The 13811-nt window shown below is 41.0% G+C and overlaps 1 non-coding gene across 1 annotated transcript; it reads right to left on the bottom strand.

Annotated features, from left to right (window-relative positions):
* Positions 1–13660: 13660 nt before the first annotated feature.
* Positions 13661–13733, bottom strand: TRNAR-CCU (transfer RNA arginine (anticodon CCU)). Its single transcript has one exon. It is a non-coding gene; the product is annotated as a tRNA-Arg (tRNA).
* Between the last annotated feature and the right edge of the window lie 78 nt (positions 13734–13811).

Genomic DNA, 13811 nt, shown 5'->3' with positions numbered 1-13811 from the left:
AGGGTGGCTGGGCTGGGCCTCCCAAGTCCAGTGAGGCCTCTGGGAAGGATAGGTAAGAAATAGAAACAGCCATTCAAGATCCTCTTAGTAAAAGTTGGCAACATGTATCTGAAGTTTCTGTTAAAAAGGAAATGCAGCAGCAAAAGGTAGACAGGTCAGCTAGTGAAGGCACCACCTCCTCAGGGACTTATACTACCAAGAGGAGGGGAAGGCTGCATTTTACTAGCTCTTACTGAGTACTTCATTCATCCTTTTCTTAAAATTAAGCAATTGAGATGCTACAGAGCACACATATACATAGACACAGCAAGTTAGCATTTTGAATAGCGACTCCAGCGCTCTTTTAATGGGTTGGCTGAATGGTTTTCTGATGCATCTGTGCTTATTTGACAAGTTGCTCTGCCAGCCACATAGAGTGAACTAAAAGAACCAGAAAAAGGTCCTGGGCCTTCCCCTTTGGCTCTCTACTCTTCCTGAAGTTGGAGAAGACTAGCAAACTGAGCAGCGTTAATCTAGCAGAGATGGAACGGCCACCACAAGGGCGAATGGAGTCAGCTCACATCCACACCCTGAAAGCCTCAGTTGCCTCATCAGGGTGGGCCATCTTTCAGCAGCTCCTGTCTCCATCCACAAGGAGAGAACACTTGGGGCGGGGGGGGGGGGGGGGGGAGGGTGTGTCCTGTGCACAGCAGCACACAGTTAGGAGATGATGAGTCTGGAAGCATCCCACCCACTGTGAAGGTCATGGGACCACAGAGTCCAGGGTGGAGATGTGCGGAAGCCTGAGCTGTAGATGTTTTCTCTCTATGCACAGACGGAGTTTGCATTATTGCTAATGCCTGCGACGTGCTCAGGGAAGATAAAATATATTCCAGAGGTTTATTTTCCCTCCACTGAATTGATTCTAATCTACGGTGCTGACCCTGCTTTTGGCTCCTATGAGGAGCCAAACTCGATAAAAAACTCTCAGATAAAATATTTCGGCTTCCTCAACTAAGACAGCTATGTGAATGACATGCTAAGTATTTCAACAGAAACCAAGTTAGTAGCAACTCAAACTTTCTTTTTTCCAGCAACTCAAACTTTCTTTTTTCCCTTTCTGTTGCTGGAGTGGGGTTTTTTGGGGAAAGAAAATATGAGAAACTGCTGCAAACAACATCGCCATGCCCCTACAGTGTCACCTGCTGGCTCAAACCAGCTCTGTGGCCATGCCTGGAGGGCCAGAGCAGGAAGTGTTGTTAAGCAGTGTAATTCAAACACTTAATGCCACCGTGTGTCTACAGTGTATATAATTACTTATGCTCTGTCAGTGGATACAGATTGGCAGGAAGCAGATAAGCATAATTGTTTCCCCATTAACGACCCAAATCTCTTGGACTTTGCCTACATCTGAATCTATCAGAGGGGAGAGTTTTTGCTTCTCCCCTTTGGCCATTTTAGGCATTTTTTCCAGACCTGATCCAGTGGTGCATTTTCTCTCTGATGCACCCCAGTTCCTCCCCACCCCCACACTACCTCCCTCACCCCCACCCTCCCCATCCCCACCATGAGCTTCCCCATACTCCTCCCCCATCTAGCCATGTTAGGAACACTGTCCTCTCAGCTGTGACCAATTTGGGGGTGCAGCTGAGAGTGAGGCACTGCCAGGGCTGAAATGATGCACCGTACTCCATACTCTGGCGCAGTGAGGAACATGGCAGCCAGCGACTTGGATCCCAACTTACACTGGGGTTTTGCAACCTTTCTAATGGAGCCTGTCAAAACTATCAGTAATTAGTCAACCCGGACAATCTAGCATGACTAATTGCCACTGTGTCAAAGCAATCCGGAAGAAGGAAAACATCTATAAATGAGAACATTGGGATGTGGTGAGCAAAAAGCTCCAAGCGAAGTTTGGAACATATTAACAAGCGAGGGTCTTGGCTTCTTTGCAGGGGAGCCAGGGGGTGGTCAAGAAGAAGCGAGATTTCTCCCAGACAGGTCTGAACCTTGCCAAACAGTTCACACTTCCAAATCTGCAGTTCTAAGCTCCTCCCACTAAAAGTAATCACATCCTCAAAGCAGATCAACCTCAACATCCCATTGGTTTTGGAGGGGGTTCAATGCAGAGCTTTAAATGCACCAGGAAAGGGGTTTGCCAGGCTCTCAGGAGCTGGGTTTCTGTCTTCAGTGCTCTTGGGGGATGTTTGCTCTTCATGAATGTTTAAACAAGATGATTTTCATGCGATTTCTTAATGTATAAATTCATGTAAAATACGACCTGCATCTATAGGTAGCAAACATGTATAATTCCTCGCACAGACGTGAAATGGATTCAGGCTCTTCCCTAATTTGCTTTGTAAACGTCAAATGAAGTCCTGTCATTACTGTGTCTCTCTTGCTCTTCCTTTGGGAGGGGAGGTTTTCTGCAATGTCAACCCAGGTGACTCATGGTGCAGCAGGAAAACACAAAAGATGCCATTTCCAGCCCAAGGGGAAAAAAAAAAACCCTTGCTCATTACTCATGTCATGATTTTCATCTTCAAAGCACTTACCAAGTACTAATTTATCCATTGCAGCCTTTATACAGGGACTGCACTGCCATTTAATTAGAGAAGTTGGGTGGTCGAGTGGCTTAAACAATGACTGGCGGCCAAATGGACGTGTATTCTAATTCCACTCATTCATTTGATCTCCCCCATCTAAATGAACTCAGTCCATTAAATCCATTTTTTCAAAAATGTCACAAAAGCACAAGCCTTGTTTGCAGAGTAGCCACAGAATTTGAATGGAGCTGCTGTTTAGAGATTCATATTCAGAGAAAGGAACTTTCCTCCAATTTAAATAATCTCTCACTCTCCAGGTTTCTAACTCACTCTTCTAGAAGAGCAGAGGAATTGCAGATTCTCCCACTTCCTCCACCATTGCAGCTACCCATTTGAAGATCCATGTGCTTATCTGAAGGTTTCCCTAAATGACCTCTTTTTTAGACAAGCGTTGGGATTTGTCTCTTTCAAACCCAATAATTCTTACTCCCGAGAGCAAACAACAAATACAGCCAACTCCTGGTATCTGCATCTTGGCTGGGCTGGTCTCCCCAATCTTGCTTTTGACTTCATTCACTCTCCTGTGATAGTCTCACCTCTGTCTTTTTTTTTTTTTAAAGATTTTATTTATTTATTAGAGAGCGAGCGAGAGAGAAACATCATGAGAGGGGAGAGAGTCAGAGGGAGAAGCAGGCTCCCCACTGAGCTGAGAGCCTGATGTGGGACTCGATCCCAGGACTCTGGGATCATGACCTGAGCCGAAGGCAGTTGCTTAACCAACTGAGCCACCCAGGCGCCCCTCACCTCTGTCTTTACTCTGCCACTCAGCAGGAGAAATAAGAGGGAGCTCAGAGCTTTCTCTCCCTGCCCCATCCCCAGGGAAACACCTGCCCAAACCAATAATGACCAGCACATTTGTAGGATGTGGAAGCTGGACAGATGCAACCTCAGGAAAAGAGGGTATGCTATGGCCTAATAGGTCTTAACCTCAGCCTGCCCTCAGGGGTAAGGGCAGCTTTCCTGCTCTGCTGGAATTTTTGGCCTCCAGACCCACTTGTGTTCACATGCAATATAGAGCCACATTCCAGGGACTGATGCTCCACAGGTGGGGATAACTGAGGTCCACAGAGCACTGGTGAAGAATCTCACTCCTATGGCTTGTGTAGCAGCATTCCCAAGGGTTGGGAATCCCCCTCCCCACCCCCACCAAATCCCTCACCATCGCCTCAAAAGCCTATGCCTTAAACACGAGCAGTTCAGTGTCTTTCAATCCCTCCCTCTCTCCTCTCTCTCTCTCTCTCTCTCACACACACACACACACACACACACTAAACAGAATACTGAAAACATGGGGTCTCCCTTACCAGAAATAGTGGGGAGAAAACCCTAGCAGTACAAATGGGAATAGAAAACAAGATAGGCAGAACATTGGAGAAGATGGAAAAATAGACGCAATATTGGAACAAGGAAGAAGTAGAAATTGAGTGTCCTCAAATGTGGGAAGAGTAGGTGGGAAAGATGATGAGGCCAGAACCTAAGAAAAGTAAATAAAGAAAAACAACAGACTGTGTAAATGTGAGAAAGAGCTCTGTAAGACACGAGGAAATTGCAGAGGTGGAGGAAAAAAAAGGGGGGGAATTACCAGTGGCAAGCCACAGGGAGCCAAGTTAGGAGCCCCATCTCTAGCCAGTGTCATTAACTCCTTCCATAAATCTAAGCTCTTTCCCTGAAGAGGTCTCTAATCCTAAACTGTAATAGATTCTTTTCTTTGGTCCTAAGGTTCATTTTAACTAACATAATGATTTTAGAGAAAAAGATCACAGCCTAGAGTAAATCCAACTAAGTTTTTTTCTTTTTTCTCCCACTGATACAGGGCACCGGTTAGAATGAATTACTGTGGCTTCTCCTCATGTAGAACCAATAGACCTCAGGATTTATCTGTGTTGCAACCTCCCAGAATAAAGTCAATAGCTGAGAATTATAAACACAGAACAGTCCCAGGCCACGAGATGGACTGCTCTGGGGCTAAAGTAGGCAGGTAACACCTGGAGGGGATTTACAAGCAACTTTTTTTTTTTAACTTTCCATATCTCTAGGGTGAAAGAGCAAGGGCTTGAAATAATAAATAATGTTTACAGAAGACTTTTCAGTTCCAATGACCTAAGGTGGAATTAGAAACACAGCGCAGGACTTGGGCGTTTTAACTGCACACATGTAAGAGGTACAACAGAACGGCCATAGTTACTGTACCTATTAGGTCCAGTCTTCAACGATCTATAACAATTTATGGACATTCCTGGCTTATAGAGACAAGTGTTTTACCACCATATATTTTGCCCTCCAGAAAGCTTTAGAACTTTAAAAATGCCTAGACAATGAAATTTACAGTTTTATTGAACCTCAACTGGTATCCACCAATTAGATGCCACTTTACAATGAAGCCACCCTCAAGCCTTTTCATTCTTCAAGTCCTGATATGGGAAGCAGAGACTGGAGAACCAACATGCAGGAGACGCACCCTAAAGACATCTCATTGTGATGAAGCTAAGCCAATGCCCTTCCAACAGCATCCTTTGGAAAGGTACAGTGAAAAATCAGATGAAAAGACATGTACACTGGGGCAACTGGCTGGCTTGTTGGTAGAGCATGCCACTCTTGACCTCAAGGGTGTGAGTTCAAGCCCCACATTGGGTGTGGAGCCTACTTAAAAAAATAAAATTAAAATTAAAAAAAGACACGTACACTCATATAAAAGAATCAGGTTACCATACAAATTATACTGTGTTGGAATATTCTTAGCAATCAAGAGAAACTTCCATAACATGACACTTTACATAAGGTATTTACAAAAATACCTTCTCTCAGAAAATGGTAAAGATTACAAAGCCTGCCATCCAAGGCATGATGGGGCCACAAGTCTAGAAAAGATGCCATATCCATGGAGTCTTGGCATCAGCTGCAACCATTCTCTCACATTCTCCTGGGCTGGAACTCCGCCTGCTTCTCAGATACAGCCCTTCTTCTTTGCCTCTTAGTTTTCTTCACTGACTTAGTCTTGGTGTTCACTCCTCACATACGAAATGCAACTGCTTTTGAGATATTCTGCATCCATGGTGCAGAGCCTCTGAGGGTATGCCAAACCACCTGAAACCCAGCAATGCCCCCAAATTGGAGTCATCTTCGTAACGGCATGTGGGGCTCAGGCACCCTCTGTTCCAGCAGCCCACATGAACAGACTTTGTTCACACCTGCACTCAGAATGGTGCACTGGTATAGATTTCCAAAGGCTGCAGCAACGAGATCATGCACACCCTATGTAGACATTTTGGAATCCAACTTCTCTCTCCTCCTTGGGGCTGGATCCTCCAAAGCTGTCATGTCCTAACATCAATTTCCCACTTAGTCATCTCTCCTTAGCGAATGTCCTCCCAATTGCCCTACTCACCCTGCATTCACCAGCCTTTTATTAGGCATGATGCTTCCTCTGCTTCTGGGAAATGTACAAATGTTAGGAAATTCTCCTTTTCCCATAAAGAGTTCTTTGAAAATCATAGATAGGGGCAGAACCTGGTATCACCCACAAGAAGTGTCAGATTAGTTAAAGGCATTACTTTTTCACTGATGAGAATCTAGAACAAAGAATTCTTCCGTATCACTCTGTGCCATTTCACCGCATGAGATGTGTAGCCCTGCCGAAGTCAGTCTAAATCTCGGGGGGAAAGTCATTAGAAGGAATGTGATTAAAACAAACTCTGCATAACAAGTCCATTTGTGTCCATAGAGATGGTCCCCTGTAAACGAACTGCTGAATGTATAAAAAATACTCTGCCTATAAATGCATATGCTTTTTCCCTAGGAATCATCAAAATATGATCAATATCATTAGCAAAGCAGCGAGATGAAGTATTTATCATAGGAGAGAGGTAAAAAGGGACATGGACACATAGGGGAGGTATGCTGTTTTTACTGGGGGATCAGGGAAGGCCTCTCAAGTGATGTGACTCCTGACTGGGGTAAGGGAACAAATCCCAGGCTCATCTAGTGAGTTCTAAGCAGAAGGAATAGCTAGCGCAAAGACATGAAAGCAGAAGCTGCTTTTGTGTGTTGGAGGCAGAGCAAACTACAGCTCACTGCTTGGTTGTATAAACAAAGTTTTATTGGCATTCCCATTTGTTCACATATTGTCCCCCATGGCTGCTTTCGCTCTTCAATAGCAAAGTCGAGTCACTGCGACAGAGACAGTATGTTCAACAAAACTATTTACTGTCTGGCCCTTAAGAGACAAAGGCCAAACCTTCTTTTTGCAAAACCCTTGTGTCTAATCAACATGAAGGAAGTGAAGATAACTGGGAGAGGCAAGCAGGGGCCAGATCACTTAGGGCCTGGTAGGATAAAACCAATAAACCACCAACCAACCCCCACGTGAAAGACACGTCTCCCAGGGTTGGGAGTGCAGACATCATCATTTATCGCTAGCTTGCTCTAGTCTGCCTGTCTAAACTCTGCCTTGTTGCTGATCTGCAGGTTCTCAACCGTTTTTCCCCTGTGGCGGCAATGTGCACATGTGATAGGCTCCCATGAACATACCCCTGATAGGCCCAGGCAAGCAAGCAGGTGTGTAACACAGGGTCACCTTGCAGGTGCATTAATAAAATGGCAAAATGAACATTCACAAATAATAATTTCCTAATATTTTAAATGTGTCACAAGGCACAATGAGAACCACTGCTACAGACTATGTTTTCTAGCATTATTTTTTTTCTCACTGGAGCAAAACTGCAGACACAAAATGTATTCAAAGACCTTGCTACTCAAAGTATGGTCTGAAGACCGTAGCATCAGCAGCACCTTGGAACTTATTTGAAATGCAGAATCTTAGGCCTTGGCCTAGACCTACAGAATCAGAATCATCATTTTAACAAGATCCCCAGGAGATTTGAATAGTCACTAGGGTTTGGGACCACTATCCTGATTGGTCTCTAATTATTCTTTTCTAAGAGTTTGAAATATGGTTTTAAATTTCAAAGAGGTTAGCCTATTTATACTATTCATACTAGTGAACACTGGCTACAATTTAATGGTTAATAATACAGGACTGGCTAAATAATTGATACATTTATCTATATAGAAAGATTAGCGGCTGGCAAAATAAATATTGTAGAAGGACGTGAGAATTTATTCATAGCTTATCATTAAGTGAAAAAATATCAATTATAGGCTGACTAAGACTAAAACATGCTAATGAAATAACAGAATGTGGCTCTTATTAATCTAAACAATATAGTAATGATATAACTAATAAAATGAGGAAAGAAAAATGGATAGGAGGTGTAAAGCAGTATAGTTATGTTGATTCCTCATCTTTCATAGCCATAGGTAATAATATGTAATTTAAGGCTAATAAATCAAGTCATAAGTTATAATTATATTTAAAAATGTGAAGTCGATTAACCGATCAGTCAATAGGATTGAGTATTGAGGAATGGAGAGACGTAGGGAAATACTAACTTCTTACATTTGTTTTTTACATGATATTAACAAATACTGCCTAAAAATCCAAAGGATTAAGTAATGAAAGTGAAAAAAAACTTTGGAACAGAAATCTAAGTTTTCCAAATTATCAAAAGAAACACACACACAAAGGGGAAAAAAACAAAACAATACAAGAAACAGAGACCAAGTGGTAAAATTACCAATAAACAGAAAGCATAACATGTGAGGAGATAAACAAGACTCAATAAATATAAATGAGCTAAACTCATCTATTAAAAGAAAAATATTCTCGTAATGTATTACAGAGTAAAATTCAACTATTCTCTACAGACAAGCAACACACCTGACAAAAATGACTCAGGCTGAAAACTACAGTATGCACAGAGGCATGCTTGGCAAACACAAACAAAAAGCAAGCAGGGGTCCCAATCTTAATACCAGATAAGGATGAATTCAGGGCAAAAAGCAATAGGGAACACAAACATGGCTTTTTATAATGATGAAAGGAGACAATCTCTAATGAAAAATAGACTTTTATATATGCCAAAACCTGAGAAATACTCAAAAAATACTATAATCTCATGAAAATTATTGATTAAAAATAGTTACAGAGTCTGTCAGCACATTATAAGAACAGTACATTGAAATCAAGGGTTATTTATTCCAGGAATAAAAGGATGGTTTAATATGAGTAAATATACAAACTGATTACCTTAATTGGCCAAAGAGAAAAATCACATAATCAGTCTCCACTACACTGAAAGAGATTTTGTGAAATGCAACATCCATTCTTAATTTAAGAAGAAAAAACCTTTTAATAACATAAATACAGATGATAATTATCCATCCACTTACCACAGAGCCAGCAGCATGCTTACTGGGAAAATACTAAAACATGCTCATTAAGGTCAAGAACAAGACAAAGACATCATTGACCATCATTCTGATTTAACATTTTCTGGATGTTCTAGCCAACGTTACTAGATAAAGAGAAAAAACAATGTTATTAAAGAGGAAAAACAAGAGCTAGAAAAAGAGGAGTTAAATTTTACATTATTGGAAAAGAAAATAATTATCTATGTGGAAAATCCAGGAAAATCGAGTGAAACACCATTATAATTAATAAGAAAATTCAATAAAGGACAAGAGCTATAACAAATTAATATACCAAAATCAATAGCTTTCATATCTATATGTTATTGTTATATATATATATATATATATATATATATATATAGTTTTATATATATATAACAACCAGTTGGAAGAAGTAATATAAGTAATATAAGAAGAAGTAATGTAAGTCCTCAGAAAGCATCACTTTTTCCCAGGCACCCTAGTCTTCCTCCCGATTGTCACCTTTTTCCTAGGTGGTTTCTTGTGACCGAAAGGCTATCTCTTTGCCCCTGCCTATTTTTCTGGGGAGTACCTGATGCTCCTTCAAAGTCAGTACAGTGGCACCTTCAGAAGGCCAGCCCTTTCTGATTCCTGATACTCTGGCCCACATTTAGACATCACACTGTCATAGCGCTTACCACACTATCCTGTAACTATCTGATTATTGGCTGTCTCTCCCATTTGACTATGAGCTCCTTGAGAAAGGGACCTTGTCTGCTTTCTCTCTGTGTGCGCAGAGCCTAGCACCAGGCCTGGCAAAGATTAGTTGCTCTATCAATCTCCACATTAGATACTACATTAGGTTTCTGATTCTCTTCATAAGAAATAACCCAAACGTGAAGACAGGACAGACTGACAGATCAATGGATAAAGATGGGCAGGTAGACAGGGAGAGATATGACATATTCCAAGAAGGTAAAAAAGCAGGTGCTGGTTTGTAGATTATTATGTCTCATCTCATATAATCCCATTTATGGATTATAATTCTTTCACTGATGAAAGAATGAATTCAGTAAAAAAAATGTATTCAGTAAAATGCTGTTAAGTTGATTAATGCAAAAATGTATCTGTTTTGGAAATAAATGGTTACAGATTTTATTTGGTTCCTTTTCTAAAATATTTGTGACTTTTATTATGTTGACTTGTAGGATATTCTGATTTAGTTTTTAATGATCATTATTAATATTATTGGTTTCCCCAAATTAAAACCTTCCACTTTAACATAAAAATTAGAATGTATAAATACACTTCATAATCCAATAATCTTGCCATACTGTCTATATTTGTTAAAAAAATCTTAAAAGGTAGCTGAATAAGAAAATATGTAAACATTTTCACCAATGGCAACGAAAAGGTTAGGTGCTCCATAAATGAATGGATGAATGGGTAGGTGGATGGACAGACCAATGAAGGACACAGAGAATGCACTTTCCACATGATAGCCCAGGTGATCTCTTAAAAATGAAAGTTGGATCATGTCATTCTCTTACATAAAAATGTTAAGTGCATGTAAATAAAGCCCAAAACCTAAAAGAGAAAAAAGAAAGCAAAGTGCAGAATAGTGTTTATAGCGTGCTGTCATTTGTGGGCTGGGCAGAGCATAACAGGACATGGGGGAGGGAGACTCTACCCCTGCATATCTCCTGCGCCTCTTGAACTCTGAAATGTATGCATGTGAGTACAAAAATAAAATATTCTTTTCTATAGTTCCAACATGTTTTAAAATGAGCTTGTACTTCTTTTTGAAATAATTGTTTTTAAAGAAAACTTCAAAATTGATGCATCTTTAATTATCTTAGTCTTTAAAGCTAGTTCCTCAGTATTTTAAAGCCATGCATGTGGTTCTTTTTCTCTGTGTGCTCCAAATGAACAGTTCAGAAAATAGTAAACCTTGTGGCCCCTTTTTAAAATACACACCCATCTTTCTTTGCTTGGCTCTCCTATGCACTGTTTCCTTCCTATTTTAACATTTGTGATTTATATCAGTGGCTCTTGATCTTTGGTGAACTGGAGCTTGCCCCAGGGAAGCTGTTAAAAAGCAGATTCTCAGGGTGCTACTCCCATACATTCTTGGGCAGTGGGTCTAGGCGGGGCCCTGGAATCTGCATTTTAGCATCACTACAAGAGATTCCAATGCAGATGGTCCATAGTCTATACTTTTCACCCAAAATATTCATCTATGACTTGTTAAGAAAACAGTATTTTTCATTTAAAAGTGACAATCCTATGTAGTCTAGAATTTAGATTTGAAAGTGATCTCTCCTGATGACTCCTTCCCTAACACACACACACACACACACACACACACACACACAACTTAGATCTTTATAAACATCAGTATTATGTTACATGCCTCATAATGTGGTTCTCTGTGTATTTTGTCTTCTCCTCAGCTTTCTGAGAGATCCAAATCTTTATCTACCCCAATTCTCCAATGTTGCAAAATAAAAAAAGCACAGAGTTCAAATTTTACTTTCTTTGGCTTAGGGATCAAGTTTCTCTGCCAGCTGTGTACGTTTCTAGTATCCCCCTCTCCACCTCCCAACGAAGCTCTGATATAGACAAGCACAGTGCTAACCCCTTCAAGCGCCATGGTGCCTGCTAAGTCCAGAGACGGTCTCTTGTTTTATTTTAAAATATTAGCATAAATCATTTCTGGTAGCTTTCTGTGCCTTTCCCAGGACCTCTGATGAGCCCTTTCCTCTGTGAATCTTAAAGTGGAAGGAACTCCTAAAAAAGCAGCACAAGTGGTTCAGATAAGCATCCCAGTGGGTTTTCCACGTGACATAAATTATCAACTGTGGGGAGAAGGGCCCAGGATGTATAGCAGCAGCTCTATGCTACCCCCTGGTGGCAAGACACTCCATGTCATCCCAGCCCCACCAGGTATCCTGGCTCTCAGACTGACTTCTCAAGCTCACTTACTGGCTCCCCAGTAAGTTCCCCAAATATTTGCTGGTAAACAGTTAACAGTGTGACTGACAGGAAGCAAAACACGCAGTTAGAATTTTAGTTTCTTCTGCCCAGCTGAGCATCATCGTTCTGCCAATTGTGTAACTTTTTTTTTTATTTTAGCACAGAGCTTATGAGCCTAATCTTAATGAAGAGATCAGTCAAAAGGCAAATGTGGAAGACCTCCTAGACTCAAAGCACAATCCTAATAGCATAAGATATATATACCTAAACCATCACTGGTAAAACTCCAGAGGTTTTGAGAAAAGTCACTGCACCCACCAACTGGGACATTCACCCCTGTCCTGACCTGGAACCTCAGAACAGGTCAGGGCTAACTCGAAAGTGATTGTCCCAGAGGTACAACTTGGATGATTCAGCCTGAAGGACAGAGAGGACTGAGAGCGAATAGAATAACAGTTCACCAGTCTGGAGGATGCTCTGTGTCCCCTGAGATTAGATAAGAAATAACATGGGGTGGCTCAAGTTCTTTCAGTAAAGAATTTCCTAAAAAGTGCCTATATCTTGTACCTGGATTCTTCTTTAAGGGTCACCAGGAAAAAAAAAAATTTGGTCAGGAATAAATGTGCCCAAGGTAAGGGGGGTGCATTTGGGGTCCCTTCCAGCCCTACAAGTAGAGGTTCATTTAACAGTCTCTGTGAATAGACGAGATAGGATAATGTGAATAAAAGCAAAAACCAATTTTCTTGTAAGATTTGGACAGAAATGACCTCACCCGTGCACATAGCAATCACTGGGACTGAATGCATCTCTGGCATTTCAAGTTCCCTGGTGACAGAGGCAGCCTTTAATGGAAGCTGCTTGCTGAGCTAATGCTTGAGCCCTGAGTGGAAATTCTGAGATCAATAGGCCTTTCTAAATTCACGAAATCAAGACTGCACCTAAAGCTTAATGGTCTGATAAGAACAGCAAATACATACTGTCCTTTCCTCTCTTCCCTGCCATGCATTTAATTGGTTCACACACCACTTTTCCTAGAAGTTAATGCTGTCATTACATGCAACCTTTGGCAAGAGGTGAGCAAGGAGAGTTAACAGATCCGTGCACAGAAAATCTCATGAAAGATGGGCTTACAGCAATCAAGCTCCACCTCATTATAAATAGCTACATTTTCAAAGAATGCTAGGGAGGTCCACTCCTAAGTTGGGTCTCTGCTATGCTTAAGCAAAGTCTCCACTTTGCTGAGATTGCTAATTGGATCAAATGTTCCCAATTCAGAGTTACAGGCACTTTGTTTTAGGTAAAAGTCTGAATTACATATTTTTAAAATGAAAATTCTTTCCTAGAACAATGCTTATTGAACTGGGCATTGTAGTGAGTCAGGGATATTTCTTCCTTGTATCTGTCTTTTATGAAATGTAAAAGCCCAAGTAAAATATCAGGGAAATGAAGAAAGCCTTAAGACAGTAAATCAGGAAACAGTATCATGTATCTTAAATACAATCAAAACTTGCCTGTTTCATAGGGATTCTGCTGTTTCCCACACTTTCTAGAGGCCCAGTTAGAAGTCATGGAAGAAAAGACTTCTTTATGAACTAAAGGGAACTTGTGCTTAAGAGATAACTCTGAAAAACAGCTAAACTCCCAATCAGGAAAGGGCTGGAGAGAGATGCTCAGCAGATGAGAAAAATGTTCAACAAGGGCTGAAACACATGGGTTAGTTAGCCACAAAGTGTGATTCCTGAGAATATCCCCTCCGTACTCCTCCTATAACTGAAACTTATCTCACTCTATTATTTTTTTAATTGTTTATTTAGTTTAAGTAATCTCAATGCCCAACATGGGGCTCGAACTCATGACCCCGAGATCAGGAGTCACATGCCCTTCCAACTGAGCCAGCAAGGCACCCCCATCTCACTCTATTATTGATATTGCTTGTTTTACCTTGTCCACCACCCCACTCCCAGCTGGACTGTATACTCA

This window comes from Eumetopias jubatus, unplaced genomic scaffold (genome assembly GCF_037043125.1).
Source record: "Eumetopias jubatus isolate StellerSeaLion01/CBP00866 unplaced genomic scaffold, mEumJub1_p1.0 scaffold_6, whole genome shotgun sequence".
Taxonomy (NCBI): domain Eukaryota; kingdom Metazoa; phylum Chordata; class Mammalia; order Carnivora; family Otariidae; genus Eumetopias; species Eumetopias jubatus.
The sequence above is the reverse complement of the archived record's forward strand: the minus strand, read 5'-3'. Positions and strand labels throughout refer to the sequence as shown.